This window comes from Adiantum capillus-veneris, chromosome 2 (genome assembly GCF_014529385.1).
Source record: "Adiantum capillus-veneris isolate H3 chromosome 2, ASM1452938v2, whole genome shotgun sequence".
NCBI classification, from domain to species: Eukaryota; Viridiplantae; Streptophyta; class Polypodiopsida; order Polypodiales; family Pteridaceae; genus Adiantum; species Adiantum capillus-veneris.
In genome coordinates, this window is record NC_140932.1 from 86495828 (window position 1) to 86514178 (window position 18351).

Sequence of the window (18351 nt, forward strand, 5' to 3'; positions counted from 1 at the left end):
TTCGTAAGGTCCTCGGGGAATACGTCATCATACTCCCTCAGCCAGTCTGGTCGAAGTGAGGTATCTGATTGGTCCACCTTATTGAGTTTAACTGCATATATTTGTTGACCCTTCCTTAGTCCCTTCAAAAGTCTGCTGGCCTTAACTAGAGTAGCCTTAGGTCTCCCATTTTCCCCTTGAATTAAGGCTTCATTACCCAAGTTATCTGTAAAGGTAAAATTCCCTTGTGCACAATGTATGTGGGCCCTATTTTGCTTTAGCCAGTCCATCCCTAGTATCCCATCAAAGAATCCTAAGGGTAGGGTTCGAAATTGGGCAGAAGTTGGGTGTCCCCCTAAATCAAAGTCAATTTTGCCTGCAGAGTGTTGAGATACTACCTCCTTGCCGTTTGCTAACTCGACAACTAGCTTGCTTGACGGATACTTATCTAGCTTAAGCTTTCTCATGCATCTGGGTGAAAGAAATGAAAGAGTACTGCCACAATCTATAAGGAAGTTAACTTGTTCACCTCTGAGAGATCCTAGCGTATGAATGACTGCGTATTGCTCGCAACCATTGGGATTATCAATTCCAGCATGTAGGGTTGCTCTCTCCACTGCTTCATCACCCACAGTTGGTTGTACTACTGTGGCATTCACTCTGGCGATAGCTCCACGCCCTCGCCCTCTGTTCATTCTTCCGCGTCCTCCTCTTCCATTAGCTTGTCCACGCCCATGGGGATTCAAGGGTATGGCATTGGCGTTGGTTGCATGAATGTTCCTGGGGCAATTTGATCTGTAGTGTCCATGCTCGCCGCAACCATAGCATCGAACATCAGGGAACTCCATGGTTGTGGTGGTAGCCACAATAGGGCGCTAGTTATAGGTTTGGTTGGCTGGTCTGTTGTCCCAAGCAGTGTTCCTTGCCCTCTTTGACCAATGATTCCTCCTGTTCTTATTAGCCTTTTGTACTTCGAGAGCTAGAGGTTTAGCCCTCAACAAGGCATCCTGTAGCGTTGACGGCCTGAGAGCCTCCAGCCGAGTGTTCAAGGGATCGATTAATCCTTGGCAGAACCTTGCCACCTGTTGTTCCAAGGTCATCTTAGGAGCATATCTCCGAAGACTGACAAACTTTGCATAGTATTCTTCGACCGTTGAATTCAGCTGCCGAAGTGAAAAGAATTCATTCATTCTCAAGGTCCTATAGGCAGGTGGTAAATAACGTCCCATTATTGCAGCTTTGATGTCTTCCCAAGACTGGGAAGATCCCTTAATATCCATGTCCCTGCAATGTTGCTTCCACCATATCTTGGCATCGCCAGTCAGGCGGAACATCGCAAGCATGGTCTGATTTACGGGTTGGGTTCCCGCAGCTTCAAAGTAATCGTCCATGGCTTCCATCCATACTTCCGCATCTCTCTCCACATTTGCCCCCTCGCCCTTAAAGATCAGGGGTTGGGCTTGTTTGAGGAGAAGCTTCTTCTCTTGCGCTGTCGATACAGAGCAACAGGCGGTACCTACATGGGTTATACGAAATTCTTGCTACCATTACTTGAATTTCAAGAGACACGAGACTTTAATAAAATTCAAAATTCCACTTTATCAAGAGACAGAGATTCAGAAACAAAAAGCACTTTATTGATGGAAATTTATTACAATAGAAACCCCTCAAGGTTTGGAATGACTGATGACCGCTTATTACATGGCTTTATGGATTTGCGTATAATATACGCCTAGGAAATGGTATTGACATGATGCACTACTTCATTCGTGTAATAGTTCTTATACACATTCTTGAGGGGATAATAAACTAAGATATCGGGCCGGAGTTCTGCTTTCAGTAATCCAAAGGTTTTGACTCGGTTTGCTGGGATCACATTGGTGACCTTCTCCAAGAGCCAGTCGTTGATGGTTTGGTTGGAGTTGCCCGAAACAGTCTGGTCCAATCGTGTGGGCACCAAGTAGAATATCTCTATCATTCTCAACTCTTCTCCCCAGCGTATCTTCTTCAAGTCGGTAGCCAAGCATCCTAACTTCCGAGCGTTGATGTAGTAAACCCCTCCTGGAAATGTCCAATCAAGTTCCCATCCTTTATCAATGCGAGTGGAGTGTGGCGTATAAGCCTTCAACAGTATCTCCATGACATCTCGCCTGAACTGGTAAACAGGGGATCTTCGAGCTTGCTCATAAATAAGCTCAAACACTTGGAACTTCCGATATTCGAGCACGGGGTCTTCCTGCAACACCAATGCAAGGAATTCGGATCAACTACCTATATACTTTCAGTTCCTTTTAAATGTTCAAACAATACGACCTTATTTTCCCAGCCTAACCTAGGCTCTGATACCAGGTGTGAGGTCCCCACCCCGTCGTATCAAACAACGGATCTGATGGTAAACCTGGTGGCCACTAGATCTATAGCGGAAGCAAACAAAAAGGATCAGGGTTCAACTAGCGGACGATCTCTCATCACAAAGTGAGTCGAGTTCGAGCCTACTAGCAACGAGATCTAGCTCCACCTCGCAGGGGAAGCGTACTTAACTATCTAGCGATCCTAAGACCCACCTTCCAAGAGGAGAGAAACCCCGAGTGCCTTTTTCCCCATGTTTCAGAGGCACGTACTCTCGAGAATTTCCCGCTCTAGGGGCAATGAGCATTACTAATATCGAGTAAGCACTATGGGGACAGAGAGTTCCCAACCAATCGGGACCACCCATCTCGTAGGCATTGGCAACCCGAGCCAAGCCCCCACTTTCCACCCCCACACTCACACTTCATCGTGTGACCTAATTACTACCACAAAGGTTGTTCAACATAAATATTCCTTGTTTAATTCCGAATCACATGGTTCGTTAAAACAGCCCTTCAACCAGTATTCCAAACAACACCAAGACAGAATTCTAGTAAAAATTCTACTCAAACTTATTCATAAAAATTCCAATGTTCTGGAGGTACAACATCCCCCCTCCAGCGAGAGTTCACTCCTCCCGTTGTCGCCTAGCTGCCCATACAACTAGGTATGTCCACCGCATAGAAAGCACGTCATGGACACTCCCACCGCATAGAAAGCAAGACGTGGGTATCCACCGCATAAAAAGCAAGTCGTGGATTCAAGAGCCCTAACGAGGAACTCTGCCCCCTGTGATCAGTAGGGGGGTCAGGACTGATTCAACATTGGAAATAAAATGAACATGTCGAGCTAAATTTTCCCTAGCAAACATTCTTTCCTCTTGCAAACAGCATACCCATCAATCATTTCTTTCCTACTTTATACTTAAATGTACTATGCATTCAATGCCGAGGTTTCTGTCGGATTTCTCCAACATGTTCGGGGATATGTTCATTCCTAACTAGCGTATGCAATGTTAATTTAAACAACTTGAAAAAAATATGATCTACCTCTTCCACTTCTTCATCGATGGCCCGTGAGATGGCCGGTATTTGCTCGTCCATGGGAGCCTTTCCCTTTCCGTTGACATTGCTCGTTCCTGCTTCGCGATCATGGGCACCACCGAAGCGCGTCCTCTTAACCGGGGCCATTTCTCACTACTTTTAATGATTAGCTTGGGGAAAGAGCTAAGGTTCACAGCATCATAACAGTCCAATGGGTAGATTAGTGACATCAATTAATCCCTCCTATATGAGAGTCTAGATTTCTTTCATAAAGCAATCATTAAGGATGGCACATGATCCTATGGGAACCGGCTCTAAGATAATTATTCGGCTTACATGATCAAAAATAATTAGGATTTCATTATTGGAATTACCAGAGAATTGGATTAAGTATGATTAGACTATTTCCTAGCAATTAGATGATGCAGATTTACCCTATGCATATGTGTGAGGAAAAACCAATTCTTAGAGACTTATTGACGGATTAATTTCTCCTTAATTACGTCTAAATGCATAAGAGAAATGAATTCAATTAAGCTACAATGTTAATGAGTGATTACAATAGTGATTCTCTTCAATCTGCACAAATACTAGCTTACCGATTAATTACTATGCTATTTAGAGAGAGAAGATTCTGATAATTATGGTCTAATCATTAATCGAGAGTGAAGAATGGCTGATAATTCAGCTATGGGATAATGATTACATAATAGAGTACGAATAAGGAGAATTTAGAGAATAGTCATAGAGATTTTTGGCTAGGAATAGACATAATGTACGAGAAATTTTGATGGTGGGAAAAGGGATTTTCAGATGGCATTAATTAAACTGTCGTTACCGTGATTAAGAGTTGGTAATCTTCTCAATTTTCTGATCTAATCGAGCCTCTTGAGATGAAAATTCGGCAGCACCTCCCTCCTAGCTTCTTCTTCAATAGGTGTGTGATTCGGCAGCACCTCCTCAATGTATGTGGGTGTGTGTGTGTATGCACTGTGTGAGTGTGTGTGATCATAAGTGTGTGTGTGTGTGTATGCAGGTCTTTAAATAGGCTCCTACAGGATGAAAATCGATCTGGGTTGCTAAATGCATCTGGGAGCTTCTCCAGTTAAGCATGGCAAGTCCAGTTCTCTGCCCACCAAGTGTCAGGTTGGCTTGGTTAACTGGTTCTGAGACTGAGTTGCAGGCTTGGCAGCTTTCCCAAGACTCCCACAAAGCAAGAGGGCGCCCCCTAGCTGCTAAAGCTGATATGGAGTGGCATGGGACCTGTTCCAACACAGTCCCGGGCCCCCGGTGCCTCCCCGGACAATTTTTTAGGAAATTTGGTTCTAGGCTACAACGGGTCATACGAATCGGATTTTGATGCCGTAAATTACCATACGAAGCTCTAACTAAGGCGTACTGGCCCGAGTACCTGCCATATTTAGCAACCCCCGGGGTCCGAAATTGCATTTTTTTGAAATTCGGGGTGCGGGTGCAGATTTTCGAGACGGTCAAGACTGGACGGGTCGGGTGACCAAAAACTTACTATTTTTGGAAATTTTTCACAAAAATTATTTTAATTCACATTTTTAAGCTTTATAACATTCTAAACATCATGGCACTGACAGAATCTGAAAAACTGCTAAAAATAGTAACTTATTTCATTGTATTCATTTCGTGGTACAAGGGTGCTCTTGTGATCGGGTCAGAGACCTTACAGGGGGGGGGGGGGAACTTTTGTCTATATTACATTACTTTATATTTGTACATCTTACAATGCATCAATGTACTTTCGTATCTGCCTTTGCATTCTCTCTCTCTCTCTCTCTCTCTCTCTCTCTCTCTCTCTCTCTCTCTCTCTCTCTCTCTCTCTCTCTCTTCAAGCAAGTTCATGAAGTGTTGGGCACAAAGGCCTACAATGGAAGACAATGATTGAAATCCTATGTGACACAAGTGCATGGAATCCAAAAAGATTCCTTTAAGGAATCTAGTGAATTTCCAAAGTTTGGCTATTAACCTAGCAATTTCCTCATAAAAGAATCTCATCATCAATAGAGATTCTTAGTAGAGAAAAGTAGTAGTAGTAAGTGTCAGGGTTAGAAAAAAATCAGGGTCCAGTGTATTTAAACTGGTGGAAATAGTAAAATCTTGGTTGAATTTTGAGGTTGCCTTTAAGAAAACCGGAAAATTTATGCAAGTTTTAGTGTAATTGCTGGCAAAAGATTCAAATTTTGACCTGAAAACCGGGAGAATTTCATGTTTGCCCCTTATTTTCACCGATTTTGGAAAATGTATTTTGCTAGCTCTCAAAAGTGTGGCAAATTTTGGTTTTGGGATTTATTAGACCATTGATTAGAGTGGGAAAGAAAAGGCAAGGGAGGGAGGGAGGGAGGCCAATATTGTTCTATATGTGTGAAGGAGAAGGGAGGGGTATAGAGATAGAGCAATGCCGTGCGTGAACTCGAGCTCAAAAAGTAGGAAGTCTCTCTCTCTCTCTCTCTCTCTCTCTCTCTCTCTCTCTCTCTCTCTCTCTCTCTCTCTCTCTCTCTCTCTCTCTCTCTCGTGCACGTGTGCTTTGTATCTGCATCATCTCCAAAGCCATTGGGCGTTGGACAAAGAGAGCAATGTCCAGCATGGCGTTTGAGACACATTCTCTCTCTCTCTCTCTCTCTCTCTCTCTCTCTCTCTCTCTCTCTCTCTCTCTCTCTCTCTCTCTCTCTCTCTCAACCCTGAAAGAGGCCCGAAAACTCTTGAAAACAGTCCGCGGTGACACGGACTGTTTTGAGAAGTTTTGAAATGCTTAAATCAAATTAAAATATTATCTTGGAGGAGTTTTGAGGTTGTGGTAAGCAAGAGGCAATAATTGAGGTCCTTAGCATGGCCGATTGTCAAGTTTTCCCTCCTCGAGACTTGTATCCTTGTCATGCCAAGTGTAGGACTATAGGAGGGCACGGCCCTGGCCAGGGGCCGGTGGATACACATGCGGTACAGGGACTATATATAGGAGGGCCAAGGGCCTATATGTAGGTATGGTTGGGTGGTTAGTGGCATGTGTATCTCCCTATGTCCTTTCACTGGTATCAGAGCTCAGGGGAGGGGAGAGCTATGGAGGAGGGGGAAGGACTCTCTCTCTTGGTCTCTCTCTGTCTCGATCGGAGTAGCATGAGGCATGGCCTCCCTCTCTCTGAACCATCCCCACACTCTCACTCTCTCTCTTTCCGTCACACTCCCTCATTTTCTCTCTGCCCTTGCCAGCACGCAGTGTTAAAAAAATAAAAAACTAGGTCCAATGTACTTTTAACCGATGGAAATTTTGAGCTTGCCTTGAACAAAACCGAGAAATTTTCACGATTTTAGTGTAATTACCGGCGAAAGCTTGAAATTTTGACCTAAAACCGGAAGAATTCGAGAGTGCCTCGTGAGAACACCAAACACCCCTCTTTCTCTCTCTCTCTCTCTCTCTCTCTCTCTCTCTCTCTCTCCTTGTAGAACCCCCGCCCGTGTGCACCAACTCTATTCTCTCTCTCCCTCTCTACCCACGCGCGACACCCTTGTCGTTTTCAACCCACCACACACATACACTCTCCACGTCTACTCTCTCTCTCTCTCTTACTCTCTCTCTCTCTCACTGTCGATTCATTGCCCTACGCGGGACCTCCCTCTAAGCCTCTCCCTTGTCTTTTAGTGAACACAAATGCAGCCTGCACCAGCGCCCCACAGGCCAGAACCCGGGCCCCTCGCGTCCCGGCTCTGTCGCTTTGAACACCTGCGCCCCCCGGCTTGTTTTCCGAGCCTGCGCTACACGCCAAACGGCCATGCGCGCCACTGTCAGGAGCTCCGTCAACGCAGGCTGCAGCTGAGTAAAACATGCAAAAAATAAATATAATAATTAAAAACCATAAAAACAATTTAAAAATTCAAATTTCAATAAAAAATAAAAGAAAAAGAAATAGAAAATAGAAAAATCAAATAAAAACTCACAAAAAAAGTAAAACAAAACAAAAACAAATCTCATTATAAAAAAAGGGAGTATTAAAAAATCACAAAAAAACATTTAAAAAACTCATAAAAAGGAATTAAAAAATCAAAAAAGAGAATAAAAATCACAAAAATTTAGAAAAATAATAAAAATCAAAAGAAACATTAGAAAAATAAAAAAGTAAAACATCTTAGAAAATTCTATAAAAATAAAAAATTGACAAACAAATCACAAAAAAAGTAAAAAATCCTAAAATCCACAGAAAAATACACAACACATAGAAAATCATTAAAAAATCAAAAATTCCATGAAAAAATCATAAAAAGATCAAAAAATAAAAAATGGATCATTAAAAAATCCCAATAACACAGAAAATTCTAAAAAATTAAAAAAATCACCAAAATTAAAAAGTTCATAAAAAATTCAACAGAAAAGAAAAAGGTATAAAAAATAGAAAAATCATAAAAGTTTACAAAAAATAAAAAAGAGTTTTAGAAATTCATAAAAAATAAAAAAGAGTTTTTTTAAAAAAGAAATCAAAAATCAAAATCTCATAGATAAATCAAAAAATTCAAAAATGGATTTTTAAAAAATCACCATTAAATTTTTAAAAACTCATAAAAATTTAGAAACTTCTTAAAAAACTCTAGAAAAAACCAAAAATTCACAAAAAAATAAAAAACACTCAGATAAATCAGAAGTGACCAGAAAAATTGTAAAAAATTAACAAAAAATCCAAAATCGTCCGAAAAAATCAAAATAAATCAAAAACTTCTAAAATTCTCAAAGAAATTCATTAAAAATCAAAATTATTCCAAAAAAATCATAACAATACTAAAAATTTAAGAAAATTCAAAATTTCACAAAAAATTAGAAAAATAAAAAGAAACTCGTCGGAAGTACCAAAAAAAGACAAAAAAGCCAGAACGAGCCAGAAAGTTTCAGAAAAGCAAAAAAACAAAGCCGAAAAGTGTACCGCACACCGAGAGTACACCGCAAGCCGAAAATCACACCGGGCAAACTGCTCAAATCCGAATCAGAGTTTAGCCAGAAAAAGCGAGCGAAAGATCGACTCAATGCCGTGTGGGGGAGACAAATTTCTAAATTTGTCAAAATCGAGCCAAAAATCGACATATCAGAATTGTAAACTCATTGAAGCTCAAAATTTCGAGCTAGATTTTGGCATCTCCTTGGGAACTAGGATTGAATTAATTTGGCCAAGAATATTATTATTCTAGCTAAATTTTGACAGAGTTGTCGTGATTCGATCAAGGAGCTAGAAGTGAACGTGCATGCTAGAAACTTGCAAGTGGAAGCAATTGCATTGCAATTGAGCATCCACGAATAGGGACACAACTGACATGTGATTGCAGATTAGGCTAGTACTAGTAGGAGAAATTCTGCTAATCAAAACCAAAATCTGCTAGGAGATAACTTTTCAGATTGAGCCAACATGGACTCAAATCGAGCTGACAGTTCAAGTACAACAGAGCATGCTAGTAGCAGTGGCAACACGTGCACAACTGCAACAGAGCAAATTTTGCAGCTATATGGCTACAATGGAGACAAAGTCTTATATGCAAATTCAGAAGGCCATAGATACTTAGTGAGTAGTGAAAGCAACACAGGAGCCAAGATCCTATTGATCCGAGTAAAGCCAGATTCAGAGAACTCCCAGATGTTCACAGACTTCAGTGGAGCCAGGTATTGCAAGCTCAAAGATGAAGTGCAAATAGAAGTGCAAAAGATCAACCCAAGTGTTTATCCAAAAATCTGCACAAGTCCGCAAAACATCCATTTAGTGCATATGTAATCAGGATCATTGTACATGGACTACAGTGGTCAAATCTATAGTCGCGAGCCAGAATTGCAAGATCCAACAGAACAGCCAATAGAAGCCAATCTAATTGGAGAACCAAGCCAAAGACGGTACAAAGGTCAAGATGGAGTAGTCTAAAGCTTGATGCTTAGTGTTCTAAAAGAAGAAGCCGATAACTTGGCAAGTACAGAAGATGAAACTTCTCTTCTAGAGCTTGACGTGATAGAGCCAGATGAAATACCACTAGTCATCTGAAGATTGTCCAAGAAATCCAGACAACAGGGATACATCAACTGCCAAGCAAGGTACCGAGAAAAGTGGAAATGTGAATCTTGATGTAAGTGCATCTAACTCGTTGCTTTCAATGCAATCAGATGATTCTGCATTACCATTAGAAGCACAATTCAAAACACTGCAAGTTGGAAATCAGCATAAAGATGCACAAACACCTGAAAAGCTTAAAATTGATAATCTGAACAACAAATTCTTACATGAATTTAGTAAAGGTGTCGAGATATCACCAAAGGTTGAAAAGACTATTAGGTTTGCAAATGATTTTGCATCCACTGCCACAAGTGTGCAATCATTCATGAGTCTAAGGGACACATCAAACAGAATGATGTTAGCATTGTATGGCACCCATAATTCATATGCACACTATGTAGACCAAAAAGGAAATCTGTACAAAAAAGATCAACCTGTGTTTGAACGGCCCACATACCAGCTCATAGAAGTGCGTCCAGTGATAAATCAGAAAGGATGGTTCATTTCAGAGGAAAGAATCTATTATAGCCCATCCTCTCTAGAGCTGAAGGATATTATCCGAGTGAACTCAAAAATTTGTTCAGAGTCAAACTCTCCTCATTCGAAAATCAAACTTCGATGTTGTGACCAAACGAACATATACTTTGACCAAAACAGTCATAGATATAGACGAGAGTCTAGCATCTGTGGCGCATTGGGTCCTGAGACCACAGAAGCTCATATCATAGGAGACCCATGGGATAGACATGGCAAAGATATTGCTATTTATAGCTTGACTTGGAGAATATTTTGTCATGTTTCTCAGAGATACATAGGAAACTATGTAGAACGTTTATAGATGCCAAATGTCAACAGTGCTATCCAAAGTATACCTTCACAGTCCCAAAAGGTGAGAGTAAATCAGAGCCAAACAATTTTGAACTCTTACAATGAAGCAGGCTACACTGATCACCCTAGGAAGGGGGGAGTTGTAAATCCATCAAGCTCAACTTATGTGCGAGGAAATGCTACACCAGTTAGAAGCCCTAGAGCTTCTAGCCAACAGACCTCTTCAAAGCAGAAACCATTGAAAGATCATATGGTTGTTGGAAGTTTCCAATTGCACCAAATTCCATCAGAGTCTGCTGACAAATGCTTAAATGAAGATCATCAGGGACAAAAGTTTCAACTGATCTCCACAAGTCAAAGTCAAAAGCAGACAAATCCAATAGTGTTCAAACAATTAGATGTGATCAAGTTCACATATGCATATCAAGATGCACATGGTAATGAATATCAGCAAGGTCGTGACCTTGTACAATCCTCTATGGATGGCCCGACTGAAGTCAAAAACTATCTAAAAATGATGCAAAGCCTCAAGCTGCCAGAACAGGTGATAAAAAATTCAGAATCAATGAAAGCTAAAGTCCAGAAGGCTACACAAAGGTCACCACCAAAATCTCCTCCGAAGAGATAGATTCTTCCAGAAAGTACATTGGATCTATTAAGATCAAGAGTTACCCATATGCAGGAGGACAATGCTCAACAATTGCAAAAAAGTGCAATATTACAGCAATATGAGTCAACATCAACGAAAGCAGGTGGTCAAACCAAAGAAAATGCAGATAAAGTTCAACCAAAGGACACTACCAAAGCAAAAGCAGTCAATTCAGACATGAATCCTGAGAAGATCAAGTGCAACATTGTTGGTGAACACGAAGAAAAGCTGTCAAGAGAAGTAAAGCTAGATTTTCAGTTACACAAGAACCTCATGTCTTTTCGCACTTGGAAAAGATGTGGCCAACCACAGCTAGAAGATGCTCCTGAATTTGTGAGCATATCAGGAAACAAACGGCCAGAATGTTGGGGAATCATCTCCACCACCATGGAAGTAAGTTCACAGATCATCAAAGCTCAATTTTATGTGATCACAACAAAGGATATGCTATATAACATCATAATGGGAATGCCAATGGCCCAGAAGATGTCAGAGATACAGAATGAAAACATGACGAAGTCATCACAGACATCAAAGAATGAAGACCAAAATTGGTCACCCACGGATGACAGCACAAAGTCCTTAAGCACAGTTAAAATGGAGACCAATGCCAAAGCAAAGATTATTGAAGATGATTCAACGCCATTGAACAAAACTTCAGAAGAGCTTAAAGAAAATCAGGCAATAGCAAGTGCAGATCAAACAGAGCAAAGAGAAACCAATGAAGCTATTGAGCAGAGAATGCCATCAAAGCTAGAAGTAAAGAAGAACGGGGTTGCAGACAACCAAGAAGCAATAGAAAGTCGGATTGGAACACAAAGTCTCAAGTCACTCTCCATTGAAACACAGTTAGATCAAGATGAGACCATCGCAAAAGTTGAACAAAGATCTTCAATAGAACCAAAATGTCAGATTTAGAGTTGCAGTTAGATCAAGATGAGACCATCGCAAAAGTTGAACAAAGATCTTCAATAGAACCAAAATGTCAGATTTAGAGTTGCAGAAGTCACAAGGATCAAGGAAAAATCTTGCAGACAAAGGTAAAGCTAAAGTGGACCTTCCATCGATCAGCAAAGAAGGTGTGACAGCATATGCCTCTACATCGAAGAATCCTAATGGATTAGCTTCTTCAAGCAAGTTAAGCTTTCAGAACTTCAAGTCAATTGCTGACCCAACTGAACCCTCTAAGGAGACACCCAAAAAAGCAAAGATATATCAGCCAAAGTACTCAAGAAAGAAAAGGAAATTCAAGCAAGTGTTTGTTCCGAGCAGTTTAGTCAAAGTCAATGAACCGGTTTGGAATTAAGAACGAGAAATCAACACAAAAAGACAAACACATGGGATGGATAGCATCACAATGGAGCTTAAAGTAACAGGAGTACTATGGAGGTAACAGACAGATATGGGTGCCAAAATCACAGGTTAGAGCATATGAAGTAACTTCAAGTCCCTCCCAAGAAAGAAGGCCCACAAGGTATCAACCTCGACAATATCCTAGGATACCTAAGAATCAGGTATGCAACAGAACAACATTGAATGATTCTAAAGTCAACCAAAACTCTCAAGAGGATACAAAATAAAGATGGATCTCAAAGAATGTTCCTCTTAGATAAGGTTTCTACACAGCCTTATACAAAGATTTGGCTACTGGTCAACCACAAGCCAAATGCAACTACATCAGACCTGCATGAAGATCTCAAGAAATCAACAGGACCTAGAACGAAGCAAAGTCAACAATGGAGAAACAAAGGTCATCAAGAGATTTGGATTCCTAAGTCTTCCAATGCTCCTAGTCAAAAGCCAGATGCCGAGAGTCAAGAGAGGCCTACAACAACATCAAAGACTCCTATCACCAGGCCCAATTGGAGAATCAGACAGAGAATGGAGTCTTCACAGTCAAAGAAGGACAACCCAATCAACGAGAATGCAGATTCAAAGAAGATAAAACAGGTACGGCAAAAGAAACCTTCAATGCCAGCTTGGTCCTTCACTAATCCTCTTTTTGAGGATTCAATCTTACTTTTACCTGAAGAAATGTTTGTAGTAAGCACAAGAATGTAAAAAGTCAAGTCGCCACGGTGCAAAAAAACATTCTTTGGCATAGTCAAAGTCGAGCTGCTGAGCCATAAAATGAGCAAAGCATTAGTCCCAAAGCTTCAAGTTATATTAAACTCTGTGCTAAGAGTCGTAGTTATTAGGCTTACGCTCAAGCTGGAAGAGTTGAGCATATCTAAAGTCATGTTGCTCATGATGGATGAGATGAGCATAAGAGTCGAACTCTATTAACTTACAATTGGGTCCAACACTCACACCAATGCACAGTAAGATGAGAGCACATATCCTCGTCAACAAGAACCATTCTTAAAGGGGTTCCAACTTGCAAAGCCATGTCATATGCTTTTATAGCTACACCATCTTTCTGAATAACCCCTCAAAATCTTTCTTGCACAGCATATTGTTTCCCATGCATTTCTGTGTATGCATAAATAGGATGTCCCATCATTGGACATATGCATTAGACACCCTTTTTTGCTTCCACCTATGCACCTTGAGTGGACTACAACAGGCAAACCAATGCTCCATCCTACTATCCTCTCATATTTGCTGCCTTGTTAATTCCATATCTATCAGCAAATAATCCCTTCAGTACTCTATTAATATTTCCCATGCTAGTAAGTACTCCAATAATGCGTGTATCCCAAAGGCACTTTTTTCCAACTGGGTTTTTTCCCTTTGGTCATCCACGTATTAGACCCTAATTTAGAACCTCATCATTCTACTTCCCTTGTACATACTTTTCATAAATAAACAGCAACCTCATCATTATGCTATTACAACGGACAAATACAACATCATCTCTCACATCAGACATATTGGACCAATGAAGATGCTGCAACAAATTGAACCTCATCAACAAATTCAATGACAAATGAAGACAATCATCCCATCAACAACCAATCAAAACCTTCCCTTGCCTCCACGGACACTTTTCAACACTGCCCGAGGACGGGCACTAAAATAGGAAGGGGGGAATATTAACTGAGTCAACGTCAGTTAACAGGAGCTGCTTGAGACAGAAGACGTACGAATGCACATCGAGGATGAAAGTGAAGAAGCAGTAAAGATTGGGGTTACACATTTTTCATGTTTTCTCACAATGGTCACGTATTGTAAATTCCCGAATAATTTCAAGCCATTGTAATATTTCTAATGTGTTACGGGATCAATGGGAGTTCCAAGTTGTAAAGAATAGGTCACTTACTGTGCCTAGGTTGCAGATTCAATAAGTGGTGAGCCCTAAAGGCCTTGGACGCCCGAACATTGCATATTTTTAACCTAGGTATATAAGGCAGTGTGTTAAAGAAATTAGGGTTCTCAAGTCATTTGTTGAGAGCACTCTTTGGTGAGAGTGTTGGGGTATAAAGCCCAATGTGGTCGCCCAGGTAAGTGGGCGGGCCGCCAGGTATGTACACATATTCTTTTGTAAAAACCTAATAAGAACTCACTATGCTCTACACATTACAGTAGAGCGAGTTCACCATATCGTCGTGCTCTTCTTCTCGCACTCTCTCTCGCGTCGCACTTCCGCTCGTACTCCTTCAGGTGGTATCAGAGCTCAGATCGAGGCTCGAGGCAGCACTGCAGGAGGCTAGAGTCACCAGCTCAGATTGGAGTGAAATTCGACAGGCGAAGACACGGCCCCAAATCCTGTGGGCGAGTCCGAAGGGCTCGATGTTCTCAGAATTTCATTCTGAGGTCATCTCGGCCACCGTTCGGCTTCGACAAAGTTCTGCGCAGGCCATTTCCAACTACGTGGTCTCGACGGGTGTAGATCCGACTCTGCAAATTTGGGGTTTTCGGCCTACGATTGCAGGTGCTGAGGATATCGACACTCCCAGAGTGTTGATTTGTGGCTGTCTACACATCGAAGGACGGCTCACAGTTCTTGGAGGCGTGTCACATACGACACGGGCGCATCTACACACAGACTGTAGGCGACATCCACTAGTTCATCAGGTAGCTTGTGTTTTCTGCTTGATATTCCAGATTTCATCCTGACATTGCAGGTACTTCCACATGGGATGTATTGTCAGAGATGATGTATGTCTGTTGAGGGTTTGATGGCTGTGAGTCACGCAGCAAACAAAGGCCGCAGCGGTTACAGCATACAGTGGGAAATTTGTGGATGTATGACTTTGTGGGAAGTCTATGTACTGTCAGATTTACTGCAGCCTTTGTTGAGGGTCGAGTGAGGTTTTATTGAGCTGGGGGATTCTCGAATGTTGAGATCCTTTCGGTGATACAAGTCTTGGAGCGATCCCTCGAGCACCCTTAGATAGGCAGCTAGGATGTATTGACTGTGAGTTAGACAGTTGGGATTGCATCTTTGCTTTACTGCCGTTGAGGCATTGTCGCAGTCTTTGCTTACAGGATAGTGACAGGACAGTGAGAGACAGTACAAGTGCAGGACAGGTTTACCCACAGCTTACAGTGTTAGAGAGACAGTGTTTTTTGAGCTGTTTTTTTGTCTGTATTTGAGTACACCAGAGCCATTTTACAAAGGAGACTCTGCCGAAATTTATGCAGAATCTGAAGCTTTCTTGGTTCATTTGACAGGTTGATATTGGTTCAGAGGTCAGTTTACAGGGGAAACTCTGCCGAATTTTTCCTAGGAAATTAAACCACTGTGAAGCGTAGCTATGGCTGGATCACAGGACACTGCTCTTTACAATATCAAGAAACTGGATGGAACCAATTTCCCATTGTGGAAGAAGCAGATTTGGCACGTGTTGGTACAAAAGAAGCAGATAAAACCTATAAATCTCAAGGGGATAAAACCACAAGATATGGACGAAGATGAATGGAGCGAAATGGATGAATTGGCACTTTCTAGCATTATGCTGACTTTGGTAGAAAGCGTTTACTTCAATGTAGCAGACGAGATGACGGCTTATCAAGCATGGTTAAATCTGAGTGATCTTTATGAGAAGCAGAGTGCAGCTTCACAGGTATACTGGCTTAAGAAGCTTGTTGACTTGAAGATGAAAGAAGGGACACCTATGTCCAATCATCTGAATGAATTCAACACAATCTATAGTCAGTTGTCAGCTCAAGGTGTCAAGTTTGATGAACCTGTTAGAGCTATGTTCATGTTGATCACATTGCCGGAAAGTTGGGACACTTTTCGCACAGCTTTGAGTAATTCTGCACCTCCAGATGGTTTGAACATAGCAGGTGTAGAAGGAAGTCTGCTTACTGAAAAAACCAATAGAAATACAATGGACAAAGGCAAAGGAACAGCCTTAGTTGTCAGGGGAAGGACCAAAGAAAAGTACAAAGGTGGAAAGAGGAATCAGTCTCGTAGAAAGTCCCGCAGTGCTAAACGCAAGAGTGACATAGAATGCTACCATTGTGGCAAGAAGGATCACATGAAAAGAGACTTCAGATAATGGAAAGCAGAAAAAGTCAAAGAGAAAGCTGAAGACCATGGTGAGAAGAACAAGTCCTCAGTGAAGATTCAAGAAATAAATGTGACAAACACTGTTGCAGAGGATGATAGTCTAGTGTCAGGAGACATCTACTTCTTGAAGAATACAATGGACTCAGCTCTTCTTACAGCATTTGATGGAAATGCGCTGAGTGACTGGATTATAGACTCAGGGGCATCACTTCATGTGTCTCCAAACAAGGAGTGGTTTACCTCTTATGTGACCACTAAAGATCATGTTCGGCTAGGCAATGGGCAGACATGTGAGATCTTAGGTGTTGGAGATGTTCAATTGAAGTTTCAGAATGGCTCTTCTTTCACGCTGAAGAATGTGAGACATGTTCCCGCAATTACAAAGAGCTTGATCAGCACAGGTTTACTTGATGATGCTGGCTACGTCACCATTTTTGGACAGAACATGTGGAAGATATCCAAGGGTTCTATGACAGTAGCACATGGAGTAAAGTATGGAGGACTTTACATGATTTATGTATCAAATGTCTCTAAAAATGTAATCAATGTAACCGAGCAGTCGAATGTTTCTTTGTGGCATAGCCGGTTAGGACATATGTCCAAGAAGGGAATGGAAATCTTGTCTCGTTCTAGTTATTTGCTTGGCTTTTTATTTAATGATTTTGAATTCTGTGAACATTGTCTGTATGGTAAGCAAACACAGCAGCCACATAAGCATAGAAGCAGTAGAGGAGATACACAGTTGGCACTTGTTCATAGTGATTTGTGTGGACCTATGCCTAACCTATCTCTAGGGGGAGCTTCTTACTTTATGACATTTATAGATGATTACTCGAGGAAAGTATGGGTTTACTTTCTCAAGCACAAGGATGAAGCGTTTAGTGTTTTCAAAACGTTTGTGACACTTGTGGAGAATCAGAGTGGCAAGAAGCTTAAATGCTTACGCACTGACAATGGTGGAGAGTATGTTTCAAAGGCCTTTCAGGACTTTTGTGAGTCAAAAGGTATAAAACGTGAACTTACTGCTCCTTACAATCCTCCTCAAAATGGTGTTGCTGAGAGGATGAATAGGACCATACAAGAGAAGATCAGAAGTATGTTGTCTAATGCACAGCTGCCAAATGGGTTTTGGGTTGAAGCTGTATCAACAGCTGTTCATCTTGTAAATAGATCTCCTAGCAAGGTTTTGTAGAAGGATTCAGTGCCAGAGATGGTATGGTCAGGCAAAATGCCCTCATACAAGCATCTCAGAGTCTTTGGCTGTGAGGCATATATTCACGTTCCAAAGGAATTTAGGAACAAACTTGAGCCAAAGAGGAGAAAGTGCATCTTTCTAGGCTATGGTAATTCTGGTGAGATGGGGTACAGACTTTGGGATCCCGAATCCAGAAAGGTTGTCCGCAGCAATGATGTTCACTTTAATGAATCCAAATATCATTCTAAACCAGAGAGGGTTGAGGAGATTAGAAGAGTTGTCTTCCAAGAAGATGGACTTGCACGTGCAAGACAAAATGTCAGGGCTCAAGAGGAGCAAGGACAGGATAGAGTGGAACCACAGGTTGTGGCTGAGCCTGAGCCACCTATTGTGCGTAGATCTGGACGTGTCACGCGACCTCCTGATAGGTTTGTTCCATCTATGAATTATGTCATGTTGACTGATTGCAATGAGCCTTCATGTTACAAGGAAGCAGTGCAAATGAAGGATGCCAAGCTTTGGTGGAAACAACACTCCAAAGATAATCAAGTAGCTCAAAACACTCAAACTTGGGAAGACATTAAGTATGCTGTCAAAGGACGTTATCTTCCACCTGCACACGAATCCCTTAAGATGAATGAATTCTTCAACTTACGTCAGATTCATCTTACAGTGGAAGAATACTACTCCAAATTTGTAACTCTTCGGCGCTATGCTCCGCCAATGACCGCAGATCAACAAGTAGCCCATTTCTGCCAAGGGCTAAATTCTCCTTTAAATACTCGTCTAGAAGCCATGAGGCCTGT